Source organism: Littorina saxatilis, unplaced genomic scaffold (genome assembly GCF_037325665.1).
Source record: "Littorina saxatilis isolate snail1 unplaced genomic scaffold, US_GU_Lsax_2.0 scaffold_2082, whole genome shotgun sequence".
Taxonomy (NCBI): domain Eukaryota; kingdom Metazoa; phylum Mollusca; class Gastropoda; order Littorinimorpha; family Littorinidae; genus Littorina; species Littorina saxatilis.
The window spans coordinates 12,501-18,008 of NW_027126785.1; positions in this window are offsets into that span (position 1 = coordinate 12,501).

A 5,508-nucleotide genomic window follows, 5' to 3' on the forward strand; every position below is an offset into this window, starting at 1 on the left:
ACACACTTTTTCATCAGCAGTTTGTTATGTTTATCCGCAGACTGCTTTCCATTACTTGTCGTCTGTTTTAGCTTGACTCGTAGGGTTCCTGAGCCAGGCAACAAGTGCTTGTTTACTGACACGTTCTCACGCACGACATGTCGTAAATGCAAGTTCTAACGATTGTTTTTTTATTGCACTGATAGAGAATGTCGATATTTGTAAACTTCTGTCATTTACTAATGTGTATTTCATTATTTTGCATACGGATATGGCTAATAAGTGGATAATCTGTTACGACACGAAACGCGTTCTAAATCTGGGAAGGGAGGCTACTCCATCATACTTTCAGAAGTATCCTACAGCCTTAAGCCTTCAAACGTAACGATGTGTGTACAGTATACATGTGAAAGCCTGGCGTTGTCTGTGATCAGAATCGGATGGTTGACGGGAGGCGGATGGTGCCTTCAACCGTATCGGGACCGGCACGGTTGGCCTAGTGGTAAGGCGTCCGCCCTGTGATCGGGAGGTCGTGGGTTCGAACCCTGGCCGGGTCATACCTAAGACTTTAAAATTGGCGATCTAGTGGCTGCTCCGCCTGGCGTCTGGCATTATGGGGTTAGTGCTAGGACTGGTTGGTCCGGTGTCAGAATAATTTGACTGGGTGAGACATGAAGCCTGTGCTGCGACTTCTGTCTTGTGTGTGGCGCACGTTATATGTCAAAGCAGCACCGCCCTGATATGGCCCTTCGTGGTCGGCTGGGCGTTAAGCAAACAAACAAACAAACAAACCGTATCGGTATTTACCAATGCATGTTTTGACGGCAATTATAAAATAATGAATATATATTTACCTATCCCAGTTGAAACATTTTCTCTTGGTGGGAAAACTAAGAAGCTAGGGCTGTGTCTGCCGTCAGGCCTGTCCCAATGTCATAATATGCTAACTAGACATGTGCTCGAATCCATCTGAACATCTACGTCCAATTAGCAATTAAACGACAGCTGGCCAAATTACTATATCAATGTCCAGCTTATTAAAACTACTGCTTATCTTTCCATATAACGTCACCGTGATGGTCACGCGCGTTCACTGATACTGTCCGTTATGGGTTAACACCTGGCAATCATGTCAAAGATACCTGTTCAGAGAAGACCGTGAACACAGTCAGCTAAATACAGCATCTAGCCAGAGAGTGGTTCAAACAAGTTTCACACGTTTGTAATACCCTCCGCGGGTTAGGGGGAGTCCCATATTGGTTGGGACGAAAATGTTTTTAACCAATGCTCCCCAGCATGTCGTAAGAGGCGACTATCGGATTCTGTTTCTCCTTTTACCCCTGTTAAGTGTTTCTTGTATAGAATATAGTCAATTTTTGTAAATATTTTAGTCAAGCAGTATGTAAGAAATGTTAAGTCCTTTGTACTGGAAACTTGCATTCTCCCAGTAAGGTAAATATATTGTACTACGTTGCAAGCCCCTGGAGCAAATTTTTGATAAGTGCTTTTGTGAACAAGAAACAATTGACAAGTGGCTCTATCCCATCTCCCCCTTCCCCGTCGCGATATAACCGTCGTGGTTGAAAACGACGTAAAACACCAAATAAAGAAAGAAACACGTTTGTAATAAATTATAAGTTTTTGACCCAGGGGACTTAGAGACCAAAAAATCGAATTCAATCTCTACTAAATCTAAATGCAGACATTAGCATCATCGTCAAGATAAGTAGTCTAAAAACACAAACCGAAGAGGAAGATGAGCAGTGCTCATGTAGGGTTTCTAGTCGGCTGAGACTGATACACGGGCAAGTATTTACCGATTTTGACTCCCCGACTTCCAAACGACTTCCAGATGACATACGTCTGGTGAAAATTGTTAGGGAATTGGCCGAGTGAATAGCTCTTTAAACAAATAAGTATCGTATACATAATACAGCAGTTAGTAAATTGCCCAATAACTAAATGACTCTTTACCATCCCGATTCTGTTTCTACCATATGCATCCAGTTTGTTCGATGTGGATCAAATTGACTAAATTGCTGTCACTCAACAATAATTATTAGAGTAAACATGTGTTCCTTTATCGGTGATTTGAATCATTGGCATGTTTCATAAATACGCGAGCCAAAATGAAGTAGTCACAGAAGACGTACTTCGCTGGTAGAATTCAGTAAGTTGCAATTTTCTCATTATTTTGAACTTTCGTTCACCACTTGTTTCTTCTTGTTTTTAATTGACAGTTGTAGGCTCATACTTTGCTACTGAAGCTGATGGTGTTACTGTTCTCTTTTGTATTTATTACCGGCACGGTTGGCCTAGTGGTAAGGCGTCCGCCCCGTGATCGGGAGGTCGTGGGTTCGAACCCCGGCCGGGTCATACCTAAGACTTTAAAATTGGCAATATAGTGGCTGCTCCGCCTGGCGTCTGGCATTATGGGGTTAGTGCTAGGACTGGTTGGTCCGGTGTCAGAATAATGTGACTGGGTGAGACATGAAGCCTGTGCTGCGACTTCTGTCTTGTGTGTGGCGCACGTTATATGTCAAAGCAGCACCGCCCTGATATGGCCCTTCGTGGTCGGCTGGGCGTTAAGCAAACAAACACTCAATTGTATTTATTATCATAGTTTGTGTGTGTGATAACATTTAGTGAAAATCAGATCAGTATGTTCAATAATAACAAATGTACCTGCGCGTATGCACATCTGCCAAAACATCGCATTCACACGAGATGTAAATGATCAAAATTACTTCGTTAAAACCATTGCCATTCACATTAATGAGAAGTTTTTGCAAAATCAAAATCGCTCTCTGCGTTTAACAGATCAGCTGTAAGATGTGGAGATTTTATTCAGGTTTAAGTCAAGGGGGCTTAGAAATCAACATTAACAAGAAATTCCTCCGTAGGAAAAACACCCCCGTCAAAGGGAAATAACCTTCTCAGTTGGTGGCAGTGACTGAGTGAGAATGGTTATTTCCCTTTGACCATTAAGATGTTCCTCTATAAGTCCTTGTATAATTTTAATCCACCAATAACTCCCTAACCGTGTGTTTGACTGGTCCCAATTTTTGTAAGGACCGTCTCAGGAATGTATAGACCCTGTTCACCAAGTTTGGTGACGATCGGTCCGTTCATTCTTGAGATCTATATGCGAACACAAACAAACAAACAAACAAACACATCGAGCGAAACCTATACACACCCCTATACCGGGGGTGTAAAAACACTAATCATAGCGTCGCAGCTAGTAGACTATATTTGCTGCTACTTTGTAGTCTGATAAGCTTGGGGGGTATGTTCGTGTAAAATATTAAACATGTAACTTATGACTGTGTTAAAATACGATTTTGTGTTGAATAGACGATTTTTGGAAATAACTCCTTCGGGTTGTAGTTGTTGAGGAAGAGTGACCTTTTCTTGCAAAAGCTCGGACAAACAAAAGATGGACCAATCACTAGCAAGGGGTGTGTCGGAAACACGTGGATCGGAGCAAGTGTTTCCGACACACCCCTCGCTAGTGATTGGTCCATCTTTTGTTTGTCGGAGGTTTTGCAAGGAAAGGTAACTCTCTCACAACCCATACAAACCCGACTGAGCTATTTTTGGAATTCGTCTGTTGCCGTTTGGCCAAGTACCGGATCACAGCATAACATACTTCATTTACATTGTTTGGCCAAGTACCGGATCACATTATAACATACTTCATTTACATTGTTTCTTCTTGTTAGTTTCCTCACAGAAAGCAGGTTGACCAAACCAGAAAGCATGATGCAGCGTGGCACAGTAATTGCACTCGTCATTGTTCTGACCTTGAGTCTGGTGGCCTTGACCTTTGCATCTCCAGTTAAAGGCAAGACTATAATCATCATACCGATTTTCCTCTTCGTCTTCTTGGGAAGTGTGTATGTGTGCGTGCGTGCGTGCGTGCGTGCGTGCGTGCCTGTCTGTGTGTCTGGATATATAATGTGAGTGTGCGTACGTGGGTGTATGCATACGCTAATCTTCTAGTCCGTTCGGTAATCCTTTTCCCAAAGCTCACCCTCTGTGCTTTTTCTCTGCTGTCACTTTTTCTTTCCAGCCCGCCTTTTTTTGTTCATTTGCTTCTTCAGTATCCGTCTCTACTCCTTCCGTTCCTTTAACGTTGTAAAGTCGGTCTAATTTCCACCAGATTACCTTTGTTTTGATAAACTCTTTTGTTTTTGTGTCATGTCCACAGACGCAGCAGATGAATCTGACGTTGTATGGTCGATTAACTAATGAACTCTTTTGTTTTGGTGTCATGTCCACAGACGCAGCAGATGAATCTGACGTTGCATGGTCGATTAACTAATGAACTCTTTTATTTGGGTGTCATGTCCACAGACGCAGCAGATGAATCTGCCGTTGTATGGTCAATTAACTAATGAACTCTTTTGCTTTGGTGTCATTTCAACAGACAGAACAGATGAATCTGCCGTTGTATGGTCGATTAACTAATGAACTCTTTGTTTTGGTGTCATGTCCGCAGACGCAGCAGATGAATCTGACGTTGTATGGTCGATTAACTAATGAACTCTTTTGTTTTGGTGTCATGTCCACAGACGCAGCAGATGAATCTGACGTTGTATGGTCGATTAACGAATGAACTCTTTTGTTTGGGTGTCATGTCCACAGACGCAGCAGATGAATCTGACGTTGTATGGCCGATTAACTAATGAACTCTTTTGTTTGGGTGTCATGTCCACAGACGCAGCAGATGAATCTGACGTTGTATGGTCGATTAGATAACTAACTTTTTTGTTTTGGTGTCATGTCCACAGTCGCAGCAGATGAATCTGACATTGTATGGTCGATTAACTAATGAACTCTTTTATTTGGGTGTCATGTCCACAGACGCAGCAGATGAATCTGACGTTGTATGGTCGATTAACTAATGAACTCTTTTGTTTTGGTGTCATGTCCACAGACGCAGCAGATGAATCTGACGTTGTATGGTCGATTAACGAATGAACTCTTTTGTTTGGGTGTCATGTCCACAGACGCAGCAGATGAATCTGACGTTGTATGGCCGATTAACTAATGAACTCTTTTGTTTGGGTGTCATGTCCACAGACGCAGCAGATGAATCTGACGTTGTATGGTCGATTAGATAACTAACTTTTTTGTTTTGGTGTCATGTCCACAGTCGCAGCAGATGAATCTGACATTGTATGGTCGATTAACTAATGAACTCTTTTATTGGGTGTCATGTCCACAGACGCAGCAGATGAATCTGACGTTGTATGGTCGATTAACTAATGAACTCTTTAGCTTTGGTGTCATGTCCACAGACGCAGCAGATGAATCCGACGTTGTAAGGTCGATTAACTAATGAGCTCTTTTATTTTGGTGTCATGTCACAGACGCAGCAGATGAATCCGACGTTGTAAGGTCGATTGACCTTCTCAAGAGAATCCCCATTCAATGTCCTTGTGTCTGTGTGAGGGCCCCTGTCCTTGTAGCGGCGGTTCTAACCCGAACTGGTTGGAAGACTACCTCAAGAACTTGAAGATG